Source organism: Schistocerca nitens, chromosome 3, assembly GCF_023898315.1.
Source record: "Schistocerca nitens isolate TAMUIC-IGC-003100 chromosome 3, iqSchNite1.1, whole genome shotgun sequence".
NCBI lineage: Eukaryota > Metazoa > Arthropoda > Insecta > Orthoptera > Acrididae > Schistocerca > Schistocerca nitens.
In genome coordinates this window covers 88187912-88203636 of record NC_064616.1, presented here as the reverse complement: position 1 = coordinate 88203636, position 15725 = coordinate 88187912, and the positions used below count along the sequence as shown (strand labels likewise).

Here is a 15725-nt window from a genome sequence, read left to right as displayed (position 1 = left end):
CCAAATATCAGTTTTTTTCATTAGGGTCATATTGTCGTAAGTCGCACATTCATCTCCATTCATTTCTCATTGTTTTCGATACACAAATAATCCGTAAGTTATAGGTAAAACTTTCGGGCATGAATATGTCAACGAATTAGGCGTCTCCCGATCCCACACAGATGTCACTTAAGCGGCCAATAATTCCGCGAGTGCCGTCTGTGATTTCGTGTTAAGCACAAAACGCGGGTAGCAGTCGACGCTGCCTTCCTCTTGCAGCTCCTCCCCCACCCCCCCTCTTTCCCCCTCCAGCAGCCGTAATGCGGGGGCACGGCCGTTCCCGACAGTTATCGCGCCGATCGTCAACTTATTGTGGACAAACAGTAATATTAACATATCCCACAGTATGTCACAAAGGTACACTTCATATTGTTTTACAGTAATTTACATTTCAAACTACGCTTTATAACTTAGTTTTTTCACATATTACTTACATATACATTTAAGTGGTTATAATTTATCGTCAGATGTGAGAAAATGGTGGAATAGTTTCGGAATAATTATCGCTGAGACGAGTTACTCACCTAATCTGCGTGACAGAACAGACACCTTTCAAATACGCACATTTCTGGAAAAGCGCGACGGCTCCTTGACTTTTGTTTCAGTGCATCTGTCCGAACTACCATGGGAATCAATAATTTGTGGGTAAGAGGTTAATAGACGAAGGATGGTGCACTGTAGCATGCAATAAATTGGAAATTCGAGTCGCTTGGGGACTGTCCGGATGCCCAAAGCAGTTAAAGCAACTGCTCATGAGAAGCAGTAAATCTGGGTTCGAGTCCTGATCTGGCACAAATATTCAAATTTCGCCACTGTATTATCACAATGCCATATGCGGCTGAGAGTCACGAATTCCCACCCGGCCCTTCCCTTTCTTTCCCCACTCTCTATTTCATATAAAGTTACTATTAAATTCACATTTATCTTTATTTTCCTTGACATTTTCCCATTTGTCAACCAAATATTTAAATCTGTTGATGCTTTCTGGGAAAGGGATGATAATATACCCTGGTAAATTATTCTAATATTTTACTCCTCTACCACCACCGTTATTGTTCCAGCACTAAATATTTACTTTATAATTAAGCCGTGTGATTCGATGAGCGATATTCCCGCCGCCGGTATGGGTCGCCACCTACTGGGCCGATGGCGAGAGAGAGGTAAGTGTCGAAACAAACTCAGCACAATAGACTGTAGGGTGGTAGGACTGGACCAAAGTTACACATCAGGCAATCACCATCGACAGCTGCACCGAACATTTTATTTGGTACCTCTAAACAAGAGAACTTGACAAATAAAACCATCATATGTTTAAAACTACCACACATCTTTAAAATTTACCATTCGGGAGAAAATAAATACTTCAGTTTTAAACATTCATAAAAATGCGGCACTTGTAGCCTACCACACATTTACTGAAATGAGTTAAATTTTATATACTCTAAATTGTAATCAAGCTGAAGAACAATTTACTGAAATCTAACTAATGTACTCTTTCATTACGACATTGATTGTTATTATTAAAATAATATAGGAGTTCAGACAACAATCAGATACCATGGCACACGACAGGTTGCTTAAATGTTAGACACCACATAATTTAGCATATAAAATATAAAATTTCATGTGAGTAGACAAGCTCGTGAGATTCAACAACTACGCTCAGAAATCGAACGCCCGCCCACTCAGCTGTTTCCAACACAGGCTCGACATGTACCCCCAGACCGGAGCAGCAACGGTCATGAATGAGCACGAGAGAATCCCAGAATTAGTGGGTATGTACAACAGACTGACATCTGCCTTAAATAACTAGAAACACAATAACTCATTACAACACATCAATTGTCTGCCCCGATAGCGGAGTGGTCAGCATGACGGATTGCCGTCCTACAGGCCCGGGTTCGATTCCCAGATGGGTCGTCCAATGTGGCGTCGAATGTAATAAGACCTGCACCAAGGCGGCCAGACCTGCCCCATAAGGGGCCTCCCGGCCAATGATGCCAAACGCTCATTTCTATTTCCATCAGTAAATTTAATACATGAAATTAATTACAATATCGATCTACTGTCATTGAAGGAATCCTAATACCATCATCAGTAGAATCCGTTTCGTGCTATTAAACATCCGTTTCAGGCTATTAAACAGGCCTCTCAATAACTGGTAAGAATTTAGGAGACTACTGATTTCAAAATTATACATGTGTCTGACAGACACATTATTAGTTCAAACAGAAATGTAACAGTAATGTTATTACAATTGAGAGATAAATATATCCAGGGAAATATTTTGGCTATTTATATCAATAGCGACTGGCCATCTTAACTCCATGGTGTGATATAAATACAATAACCAGATGGTACTCAAATAAGGGCCAGCAAACAGCTTTCAGTGGCGGTTAAACCTTGACAGTTGGGATATACAACGGAATGTCTCAGCACGCCAGGTCCTCGTAAATGTTAATGATCACACCACATACACCTTAAAACATAACGTATTAAACCAATTAAAATCAACACATTGAAGGCCAGACTCAGTAGGAGTAGCGACGGCTGCCCAAGAACATACAGTCAACCACACAGAAGCCAGTAGTAATTTCCGACCACAATTTACAGGACAAGCACGGCCCTTACCCTCTTGCCTGTTAGACGATACCAGCCACCGCAGATCCCGATGTTCAGGTGACATGAAGCAAGCGGAAAACGCCAACAGCTTCCCAGTAACGTCTCTTTCCACGCCGGCGATATTTGCCACGGCGCCGTCACCCGGGCAACAGCCTCCTTTAGACGTGCCCTGCTTGCTGGCTGACACCAGACCTTAGCTGTCCGCCATAGTTCGCAAAACGCGGTTACTGCTCGGTATCCTAAAGCAAACTCACCGCCCTCTACCTCAGCTTTTCCTCCCGTTCCCTATCGACCCAATAGGTGGCGCCAGCGCGTGCTCTGCGCACACCGCCGGAAAGATGACCCATACCGGCGTCGGAAATATCGCTGATCGAGCCACACGGCTTATCCTCCTCCTCTGAAAATGGAAACCATCCCGCACCCCCCATTCGTCCAAGACAAAATACAAGAGCTAGCTCCCTCCTTTGACCTGAGAGATGTGGACCCGTGAGGGTTTCCCCGTCCGACTATTCCGAACCAGTAAACTAACTGGTTCAATACCTGTAACATCTGGCAGGGTCCCACGAAACGTGGTGGTAACTTGGCCGCAGTGGCCGTGCGGTTAAAGGCGCTGCAGTCTGGAACCGCGAGACCGCTACGGTCGCAGGTTCGAATCCTGCCTCGGGCATGGATGTTTGTGATGTCCTTAGGTTAGTTAGGTTTAACTAGTTCTAAGTTCTAGGGGACTAATGACCTCAGCAGTTGAGTCCCATAGTGCTCAGAGCCATTTGAACTATTTGTGGTGGTAACTTGCTCGAGATTTTGTCTTTGCCTTGCCCCCTGCTGAAAAATTACGAATAAAAACTGTCGCCCTTGTCTGGACCTTAAATGGGTGGCACCCATCATTGTAGCGCTGGGCTAATTTCCGGTGTGCAAGCTCGATGTTTTTCCTGGCACATTTCCAATTCTGCTGAATGCGCTCGCTGGTCACCTCCTCGGGCAGTAAATCATTTATGGACTACAAATTGGCGAATGAGGAGTTCACAGGATAACTAAAAGAGTTGAAGGCTAAGTTCAACCAAGGGATCGTCTCGTACCATCTTCGCTGCGACTTCCGGTGGAATGCTATGAGAGCAGCCTTAAGATTGCGATTCACTCTTTCCGCAAATGAAGGTTGCGGATAGTAGGGAATAGTAATGACGTGAATCAACTAGCACTTTCGCATCAAAATCTCTTAAACTGGTGCGGCACGAAAGCACGGGCCTTATCACTAACAAGCGACCTTAGTGGATCAAAAAATGTTAGTCAGATGGCGAATAGTTAAACCTGTTGTTATTCCACTGCTAGGGATGAGCCGTACAAAGCGTGTGAACGCATCCACCACTACCAATATATACCTATTGCCATTCCGCTTTCTCGGTAATGGTCCAATATAATCAATGAATACCTTGTCCATTGATGCACTCTCCCTGGTAGATTGCAGCAACCCTCTCCTCCCATTAGCGTTGGGCTTGGACTCCTTACAGATGTGGCATTGCTCTACTAACCTACGAATGTCCTTATACAATGTCGCGCAGGATAGGTGCTCCCGAATGTTAGCAATAGTCTTGGCGACTCCCAAATGGCCTCCCACAACAGAATTATTGAAATAATGGAAAATCGCAGGGATTAGTTCACACGGCAGACATATCTCAGCCCTTCCATCGCTCTTAGTTTGGTAGCATACGATGCCCTTTTCTATGGTATAGCCCGGCACCTGCTTCCCTTCTAGGAACTGCTGTTTTATGGAACTCAAGGTAGGATCTATGACTTGCTTTTCTCTCAAACTGCCAGACAACTCCAGAACTTCAGTTAGAACACCCATAACCAGACTTACATTCCCTACGCCAGTAGTATACTGGTCTCTTCCCTGTCCCTCCTCAAACATCCGACTCAGCGCGTCCACTATAGAATTTTCCGTTCCCCTTATATGTTTAACTCTGAATCTGAAGGCTGATATGCGGACTGCCCACTGGGCGATACGTCCGGTTTTCCTGTGACAGGCGAGTACCCAGCTGGTTGTCGGTATCCAAGTCAAAATGTCTATATTCTAGGTAGAAACAAAAACTTTCTAAAGCGAAGAGTACTGCCAACGCTTCCCATTCGTACGCAGAATATTTTAAGTCGGTAGGTGAGAGTGTCCTGGACGCATACGCTGTCAGACGACGTTCACCTTCATCCTCCTAGAGCAGCACTACTGCCACCCCAGAATTAGACGCGTCCGTCTGAACAATAAAATGCTTACCAAAATCTGGTAGAGCCAACACAGGTGGATTGGCTAAGGCCTAATTAATGACATCGAATGCAGATTGCTGGGATTCGCCCCACTGAAAATCCACGTTCTTCTTCCGAAGTTGGTTTAGGGGAGCAGCTAATTGCGCAAAATGGGGCACAAATTTACGAAAAAAGTTTGCCATCCCTATAAATCGGGCGACTCCCTTCTTAGTCTTAGGAGACGGAAACTTATGTAGATCCCTCGTTCTCCCCTGGTCAATCCTCACGCCCCTTGCTGAGACCAAATGACCCAAAAACGAAATTTCGTTGCGTGCCAAACTTATGTTAGAAGGCTCGACCACGAGCCCGGCTTCCCCCAAGCGGAGTAGGACTTGATCCAAATGCTGAAGATGCTCCTCAAACGTAGGACTATATACTACCATATCGTCCAGGTAATTATAACAAACTTGTTCTTGACATCCCCCCAAGATGCTAGCTAGCAGCCGAGATAGGATTGCCGCGCCTGTGGACAACCCAAATGGCACTCGATTAAACTCATAAAGGTTCCAGTCCGTGCTAAATGCAGTGACTGGTTTAGACTCTTCAGATAACGGAATTTGGTAGTAAGCCTGGTTGAGATCCAGGATGGTAAAGACCCTTGCCCCCACAAACCAGGTAAAACAATGGTGCAAGTCAGGCAACGGCACCGACTCCAAAACAACCTTCTGGTTTAATCGTCTGTAGTCCACTACCGGGCGATACCCAGCCTCTGCCTTAGGCACCAAAAACATCGGAGAAGCATAAGGAGAGGCTGACTTCCTGATCACACCGAGCTTATTAGTCAGCACATCAGGAAAACGACTCAGAAGCGCCAATAATTGCTCTGCCTGACTACCTGGCAAATGACTGAGCCCAAATTCAGAATCCTGAACAGATATATTGTTTACCTCGGTCTGCCCCTGACATGAACACAAGCTAAACTTCTTCACAGGTGCAAACCGAAAATAAGACATCCTACTCGCGTAATCTAACACCAAATCCATCCGTTGTATCGAATCACAGCCCAATAACAAATTAACAGACAGGTTTTCCACCACGAACAAATGAATCGGCCACGAAAACCCCTGTATCGATGTACTTCCCTGGCAACAGCCCATGAATGCCAACCCTTGCTCATTAACTGCGCGACATCCCTCTGAGGTCGGTTGCAATGGGGGTAGTTTACATACCGAACGATACTTCTGGTAGCATTGAGGTCTAACAAGGACACACTACTCCCAAAATCTACTAACACACAGACTGGTTTATGGTTCAAGGTACCACAAATGAACGGCAGCGGATGGCTACCAACTGTTCTTAGGCGATTACATCGCTTCATCGGACGCTCCTGACTAAAGGTGTCCATATTCTTTAACCGTTAGCTACACGGGTGCGGTTTCCGTCTCTCTGGACAAGCACGCACCAAATGCTCGAAACTGCCACACCGAAAACAGCTCCTATTGCCAACATCATGTATCTTCCCTTCAAAACGATCAGGTTGCACCGACGTAGTTATAGGATCTGCCTCTCGCACCCTGGCTCTCTTACTTTCAGTAAAACGAGGCCCCTCGATCTGATAAACCGAAGTCTCAAGTTCACTGAAGGTAGTTGGCTTAGGGGAAAACGTAACCCGCGACCTGTCCTTTGGTCTGATGCCCAGCAATAAACTCTCTACAGCCTCCCTCTTAGTTATATTTAAATCCAGCGCTTTAATGGCGGCACAAATTTCATCAATATACTGTTCGAGGGTCTCGGTTTGACGCTGGACACGATAAAAATATTGGCCTGCCAAATCATGTTTAATGCGTGGAGTGAATTTACGTTCAATGATCTTCCGCCGCAAATCGGAAAGGCTACCCTTAACTCACAATACTTCACCAATAATAATACTCAATAACTCCTTTGCCAAAGGATAAATGAGTTGAAGAAGGTGGTCAACACCTAGTGCATCGGTGTGCGTTTCCGAACGTACCAATAACCACATAACCTCGACAACATGTGGCAGCTCCTCTACCACCAAAACACTCAATCCCTGAATTAAAAGAAATATAGGATTGGGTAAGATAGCAAATGGCTCAAACAATGGCTGCCCAACCATCGTTAATTTCCCTGCCAGCTCCGATTCATTCACTGGTTCTTGTACCAATGTACCCCCTCCTACGCTCTCTTCCCCCTGCAACCCTGCTGCATTAGGATCAAACTGCAATGCCATAGGTCTCTGACGCAACTCGCCAATATTGGCCTTCTGTTCAGGGGTAAACTACAACTGTTCTAAATCTCCCAATCTATTAATCCAGTGAATGAACTGGGATGGAATCCATCTACTCTGTGTACAGGAAGGGTTACTGCCCCTCATAAACTCAAGATTCTCCCACACACCGGAAAGCGACGCAGCACACATGGACCACACTGACCCTACCTCACCAATGCCTTCCCCAGCAAGGCATACCGGACGGTCCAAAACTCCCCACAATCGTGCGCTCAGATCCGTCACCGTCCCATCAGTAGGCGCCCCACGTATCTTAAGCTCATAAACTAGCTGCCCTCTCCTCAACTGGCTCAATCCCGAACACCCCAGGGGAAATCCCGAACACCCCAGGGGCTGCGGGTGACTGGCTTCGTCGTCCTGTAACATAATACAGCCAACAGAGATTTCTCACACAAAGATAACTAAAAGTTAAGATAAATAACCTAATTTATCACCAGATAGAATAATGGAGGGTGATGCCTGACCCAGGGACCCAGCAACGTAACCACGCTCTGCTACCAATTAATTGTCGAAACAACATGTAATTCCACCTTTTACGCAACGACACAAGCTCAGCACAATAGGCTCTGCTACCAATTAAGTGTCGAAACAACATGTAATTCCACCTTTTACGCAACGATACAAGCTCAGCACAATAGACTGTAGGGAGGTAGGACTGGACCAGAGCAACACATCAGGCAATCACCACCGACAGTTGCACCGATCATTTTATTTGGTACCTCTAAACAAGAGAACTTGACAAATAAAACCATCATATGTTTAAAACTACCACACATCTTTAAAATTTACCATTCGGGAGAAAATAAATACTTCAGTTTTAAACATTCATAAAAATGCGGCACTTGTAGCCTATCACACATTTACTGAAATGAGTTAAATTTTATATACTCTAAATTGTAATCAAGTTGAAGAACAATTTACTAAAATCTAACTAATGTACTCTTTCATTGCGACAGTGATTGTTATTATCAAAATAATTCAAAGTTCAGTCAACAATCAGATACCGTGGCACACAACAGGTTACTTAAATGGTAGGCACCACATAATTTAGCATATAAAATATAAAATTTCGTGTGAGCAAACAAGCTCGTGAGATTCAACAACTACGCTCAGAAATCGAACGCCCGCCCACTCAGCTGTTTCCAATACAGGCTCGACATGTACCCCCAGACGGGAGCAGCAACAGTCACGAATGAGCACGAGAGAATCCCAGAACTAGTGGGTATGTACAACAGACTGACATCTGCCTTAAATAACTAGAAACACAATAACTCATTACAACACATCATCAGTAAAATTAATACATGAAATTAATTACAATATCGATCTATTGTCATTGAAGGAATTCTAATACCAACATCAATAGAATCAGTTTCGGGCTATTACACACACAATAACAATAATGATGGGCTTGCCTTCCCTTATACCTCTATCTATAGATGGTTTGCATCTTATGTCTTCGCATGCATCTTGGTAAATATGGGCCAGTCTAATTCTTTCCCTTCTATTAGCTTTCTCATTTCAGTTTCCTGATCAGTTCTCTGACACTAATTGTCCTCCTGTAGCCTCCAGTTACGTACCTAACTGCTTTGTGTTGCTTTCCTATCCGCTTTCAGCGGTATGTTTGCGAAGGTTCCCATATTCTTGCAGCATGCTCGAACTTTGGTCTTAACAAGGAACAAGTGGGCTTCCTTCATTGTACCGTTCAGCACCACTGTTAACATATGCAGAGACTTATAGATAGCTGCCTTCTTGCTGGCAGCTTCACACTAAATGAATATTCAGTCACATCCGGAAGGTGAGATTTGCAAGGGAATGAGCAGTGGGAGTTCCTGCTAAAGCGAATTCAGCCTATTGACGGAAGTGAGATGGAGATGTGCGTGTCTGGATGAAGTTCCCTCGGTGGATATACAGGGTGTCCCACGATGAATGGTCAGATGAGCACATGTTCGTCTTTGCTACTCTCAAACACATCTTTTCTACTGAACAAGTTCTCATTGCTATTAAGCTAAGCATTTTAGAGCCTATGTTTACTTGACCTTTTTGCTTCGAATGATCGCTTCTGTCATATCCCTGAATACTGACCATTCCTCCTGGATACTCTGTGTAGGATAAGAGGCTGACTAGAGACTACACCTTTTCCTGACAGGACATGTTGTGGAAGGGCTTCTCATAGCCTTATTGGCTGCCCTGGTACATTGTACTTCAAGTATTATTCAGAAGCTGACTGGAGGGACTGGAGAGCATTTCCGTTTATGGTCTTAAGCTGTGTCCTAAGCCCACTCATTGGCTTCTCATGACGTAATGCATTTCCTACCACGAGATTTCTCTTTTCCTTTCTCGCAGGTCCCAATCTCTGTTTCAGTTTCCCCCCTTTATTGCCCAAGGACCGTGCATCATTCATTCTGTCACATCACTTCTTTGCCAAATTGGTTTTGTCGCCTTACTTATTCCGTTATCGTTAAAGGAGCTTTCGCCATTAATTCTGTAGCATTGCTTACTTCACAGGTTCACTTGTTTGCTCACATCTCTGCCCTGACTGTGTGGCACCCTGTGACCGGTTCTGCCACAGCTGATCTCTCTGTTTACTTGAGTTACTTTCAGTATTGTTTCAAGGACTTGGCTTGTCATTGTGGATACGACAACAGTGTTGTTGTTTTTGTAGTCCTTAGTCCGAAGACTAGTTTGATACGGCTCTCAACAATACTGTATCCTGTAGAAGCCTCTCCATCTCTCCATAACTGCTGCAAACTACATCCATTTGGAACTACTTACTATAGTCAAGCCAATGTCTCCTCTACAATGTTTACCCCTCACACTTATCTCCTTTCCAAATTAACAAATCCTCGATCCCTTGGGATATGTCCTATCAACTGGTCCCTTCTTTTAATCGAGTTATGCCGTAAATTTCTTTCCAGTTAAATTCAGTACATCTTCATTAATGATCCAATCTACCCATTAAATCTCCAGCATTTTCCTGTAGCACCTCGTTTCAAAAGCTTCTATTCCCTCCTTATCTGAAGAGTGTGTCGTCCACGTTTCACTTACAAGGCTACATTCTAGACAAGTATCTTCAGAAAAAGCTTCCTAAAAGTTAAATTTATATAGTATGTCAACAAATTTATATTTTTCAGGGAAGCTTATAACTGCAGTCTGTTTTTTTTCCAGATCGTAAATAACCTTTCACTTCTTGCATTTGACCCCTGTTATCTTCATAATTTATGTATTTCAGTCTACACTGTCAAAAGCTTTCTCCAGGTCTACAAATGCTATAAATTTAGGTTTGCCATTCTTTGACCGGTATCCTAAGATAAGTCGTAGGGTTAGAACTACCTCGTATGTTTCTACATTTCTCCAGAACCCATAGTATACTTCTCCGATGTCCGCTTCTACCAGTCTTTCCATTTTTTTGTACGTAACCTGTGTCAGTATTTTGAAAAACACAAGAAAAGGAAGTTTTTTGTGTGGCGTAAACTGACAAAGTCTTATCTAATCAGAGGTGGAACACGATATTATTGTTTGCAGATTAAAGCATCATGTCGCACCAATACCTAATTCTTATTTATAGATTTCGGCAGTTGTCCTTTTCGAGCAAGGTGTGGATGGCTAACAGTGCATGGAGGAAGATGAAAATGTTAACGGCACTGCGATACATGCTCTCCAGCTGATGGATCTCTGGTAAATGTTGATTACCTATAAGACTGATGCCGCATCACTGAAAAATTGGAAGCGATGAAATATTACCTCTCTTGGGTGTCGACGCCGCTCTCAGCTTCTTCTTTTTGATTTACTTCGCACTGAAACAATAGTATTAGTATCAAGCGGGCTCTGGGGCTCTTTTGAAATCAAATTCATATGCTAATTAATTAAATTGATCAGTTAAACCACCCTTCCCTTAACCTGTTGTTCTGTTAAGTGGAGCCGGCCGGTGTGGCCGAACGGTTCTAGGCTCCTGAGTCTGGAACCGCGAGACCACTACGGTCTTAGGTTTGAATCCTGCTTCGGGCATGGATGTGTGTGGTGTCATTAGGTTAGTTAGGTTTAAGTAGTTCTAAGTTGTAGGGAACTGATGACCTAAGATGTTAAGTTCCATAGTGCTCAGAGAAATTTGAACCGTTTGTTAAGTGGATTATGATCGCTTGGAGGTTGATTTATGACCCCCTGGGGATAACTTGTCCTTCCGTGACACCCAACCACCCCTCCCCCCTCCTCCTCCCCACCTCTCTGGAAATAGGGACACCTTTTTATGGCCCGTTCCCCAGTTCGGTTCTGAGCCTCTTTTCCCTCTCCTGGGAAATCCCCCAGCCCTCCTCTCACCTCGCCCACTTACACCTCTCCACCCCATATGCAAATTGGCGTCAAAAAGACTCAGTCCATGCTGGTGTAGAATGATGTCACGACACGAAATTCAAATCAGTGTCAATAATATATTGTTCAATTCAATGTGCATATTCTTTATTTAATCGGTTTGCAGGAGACATGGCTTCTCCCCTCATATCTCCCCACATTCTATGATGTAATAACTATTAAATAGCACCGACCACAGACCAGAAGTTGCTGTTCTTTGATATTCAATATCCGGGAAACCACCTCAGTCTCTCTCAAGTGGATACTTCCTGTTGTAACACCTGCACCTCAATCCTGTAGAGCAAGGTGATACGCCTACCTGCGCGAGAGACTTCCATTTGTTCTCACAGCCCCCAAACAAAGAGTCAGGTGGCGGTATTCCTTTGCTCAGGACATACTACACTTACTTCCTGCCTCTGTCTCTTTCATGTGGTTACTTCCTGTTTGTGTGAAATACGTCTGAACCAACACGTCCAAACATACAGATCCCTTCTCAGAATACTGTGTTCCAATTGGCTTATGCTGAGGACAATGGAAGAGCTGGTGCAATTTCGATATCAAAAATGGTGGGAAATAATCTATTTGTACTACCGTATCTAATTAATTGTTTAACAATTTACAGGCTTAATATACTCACCATTACCTTACGATGATTCTTCTTTATAATAAAATACATTTTTAACGTTTTGCGAATCACACGCAAACGTTTTACGAAGCAAGTAATTAAATTTCCACCACCAATAGATCATAGCACTAAATATGTCTCAGGTCTCGTATGCATCGACGTTTGAGAACACAAGCACCCTTCTCCACCACAACGTTTCCACCTTACACGAAACATATCTGGTAAAAAATACCTTCCAACAGCACACATTCGCGATGACGGAGCGCGCGCCGTCGGCCGACTGCTGGGGAACCGTGGCGTGCCGAGAGGTTAAGAGCTGCACACCCCCGCCGATCACACTAGCAGTTGTGTGCCCGCCGGCCGCACCAAACGCTCAGAGGCCGCAGAGATTGTCACCGTGACCGCCAAGCAGTCAACCGATCAATTTACATGGAGGGAATAAGTGTCCAGCTAGGTAGTCACTTCCTCTGATACCAAAACGCGTGGTAGCCGTCGTCAAATAACTACATCTTCTCAACACGTCCGCTTCTGTCGCCACACAACCAGCATACCGGTTACTTCTAGAGGGCGCCGTGAGCACTGTTGCCGGGACAGCTGCATTCTTTGTACCTGCCAGCAGCATTAAAAGCTTCGGCTTCCGGTCAGCCGATGCCTCGCGCCTGGCCGGGAGACAGGCAGAAACGACTTTGACATATAGTTCTAACAAAGACTCCCCAGTTTAAGAAATCCACTTTACCGAATTCTAAACAGAGATGTTGTTTCCATATACACTACTGGCCATTAAAATTGCTACACCACGAAGATGACGTGCTACAGACGCGAAATTTAACCGACAGGAAGAAGATACTCTGATATGCAAATGATTAGCTTTCCAGAGCATTCACACAAGGATGGCGCTGGTGGTGACACCTTCATCGTGCTGACATGAGGAACGTTTCCAACCGATTTCTCATACACAAACAGCAGTTGACCGGCGTGGCCTGGTCAAACGTTGTTCTGGTGCCTCGTGTAGGGAGGAGAAATGCGTACCATCACGTTTCCGACTTTGATGAAGGTCGGATAGTAGCCTATCGCGATTGCGGTTTATCATATCGTGACATTGCTGCTCGCGTTGGTCGAAATGCAATGACTGTTAGCAGAATATGGAATCGGAAGGTTCAGGAGGGTAATACGGAACGCCGTGCTGGATCCCAACGGCCTCGTATCACTAGTCGAGATGACAGGTATCTTATCTGCATGGCTGTAACGGATCGTGCAGCCACGTCTCGATCCCTGAGTCAACAGATGGGGACGTTTGCAAGACAACAACCATCTGCACGAACAGTTCGACGACGTTTGCAGCAGCACGGACTATCAGCTCGGAAACCATGGCTGCGGTTACCCTTGACGCTGCATCACAGACATGAGCGCCTGCGATGGTGTACTAAACGACGAACCTGGGTGCACGAATGGCAAAACGTAATTTTTTCGGTTTAATCCAGGTTCTGTTTAAAGCATCATGATGGTCGCATCCCTGCGAAACCCTACATTTCAGCAGGATAATGCACGACCGCATGTTGCAGGTCCTGTACGGGCCTTTCTGGATACATAAAATGTTCGACTGCTGCCCTGACCAGCACATTCTCCAGATCTCTCACCAATTGAAAACGTCTGGTCAATGGTGGCCGAGCAACTGGCTTGTCACAATACGCCAGTCACTACTCTTGATGAACTGTGGTATCGTGTTGAAACTGCATGGGCAGCTGTACCTGTACACTCCATCCAAGCTCTGTTTCACTCAATGCCCAGGCGTATCAAGGCCGTTATAACGGCCAGAGGTGGTTGTTCTGGGTACTGATTTCTCAGGATCTATGCACCCAAATTGCGTGAAAATGTAGTCACATGTCAGTTCTAGTGTAGTATATTTGTCCAATGAATACCCGTGTATGATCTGCATTTCTTCTTGGTGTAGCAATTTTAATGGCCAGTAGTGTACCTCGAATTTCTCAAGCGAAATGTAGATTCCTCCGTTTTATACGAGTTATTTTCGAAGACAGAAGAAATCTGAGCATACACGCATTTTCACATCGCTAAAGTATCGTTACTTGTTGTGAAAATCCTGTACAACAGTATGGCGTGAGTTATATTTCCTCTAAGTATTCTTTAGTCGGGTAAAAAAAAATCTGTTCTTATCAGTTTAATAGCTGTTATGTCCTGCATCACAGGACTAGAATATTAAACTCTTTTTTGGCTCATGATGGAGTGAGTTTTCTTAAAGTAGCCAAATGCCTCGTCACCTACGAAGTCTAAGCACAGATGAGTTGTAAATGTCAGATTAGTACTACGTATCACTTTACAAATAGATGATTTTATCAAGATGGTCATTTCTTCCTGTGCATGCAGGAGATTGAAATTTCGTTAAAAGATCTCGCTGCAACGAAATAGTGCTCCACGGTACTCTTGCCCTCGCTTCCACCCGCCCGGCGACACGTCATTCGTATCGAATTGATTGACTAATTAATTAAACTGGTCTTCAGAGTCCCTTTGCACGGTGAGCAATTTTTGTTTTTCCTGCAGTCGGATTACACTTGCCATGTAACCTTTACAGGCGTTTGTTTGGCGTCTGTGGGAGCTGCCCACAGGCTAGGTAGTCACTTCCTCTGATACCAAACCGGGTGGTAACAGTCGTCAAATATCCACATCTACATAGACACTCCACAAGCGTTGCGGATTGTAACCTATACCACTACTTGTTATTTCCTGTCCTCTTCCACTCGCAAACAGAGCGAGCGAAAGAAGACTATCTGTATGCCTCCGTACGAGCCCAGTTTCTCGTTACTTATCCTTACGTGCTGCCGGCCGGTGTGGCCGTGCGGTTCTAGGCGCTTCAGTCTGGAACCGCGTGACCGCTACGGTCGTAGGTTCGAATCCTGCCTCGGGCATGGATGTGTATGATTTCCTTAGGTTAGTTAGGTTTAAGTAGTTCTAAGTTCTAGGGGACTGATGACCACAGATGTTAAGTCCCATAGTGGTTCAAATGGTTCAAATGGCTCTGAGCACTATGGGACTTAACATCTATGGTCATCAGTCCCCTAGAACTTAGAACTACTTAAACCTAACTAACCTAAGGACATCACACAACACCCAGTCATCACGAGGCAGAGAAAATCCCTGACCCCGCAGGGAATCGAACTAAGTCCCATAGTGCTCAGAGCCATTTGAACCATTTGAACCTAACGTGCTCCGTATGTTGGCGGGAGTAGCATCGTTCGTCATTCAGCTTCAAATGCCTGTTCTCTAAATTTTCTCAATAGTGTTTCTCAAATAGAACGTCGGCTTCCCTCCAGAGACTCCTGTTTGAGTTCCCGAAGCATCTCCGTTGTTCGAACATACCGGTAACAAATTTAGCAGCCCGCCTGAATTGCTTCGATGTCTTCCTTCAATCCGACCTGGTGCGGATCCCAAACACTCGGACAGTTCTCAAGAACAGTTCGCACCAGCGTCCTATCTGCGATCTCCTATACAGGTGAACCACTCTTTCCTAAAATTCTCCCAATAAACCGAAGTCGATCA

The 15725-nt window shown here is 44.7% G+C and overlaps 1 protein-coding gene and 1 pseudogene across 1 annotated transcript in view; both read left to right on the top strand.

Annotated features, from left to right (window-relative positions):
* Window positions 1-15725, top strand: part of LOC126249093 (outer dynein arm-docking complex subunit 3) — a 350869-nt gene that overhangs the window by 86558 nt on the left and 248586 nt on the right. The gene's annotated exons all lie outside the window — the stretch shown is intronic.
* Window positions 14296-14506, top strand: LOC126250436 (U2 spliceosomal RNA; annotated as a pseudogene).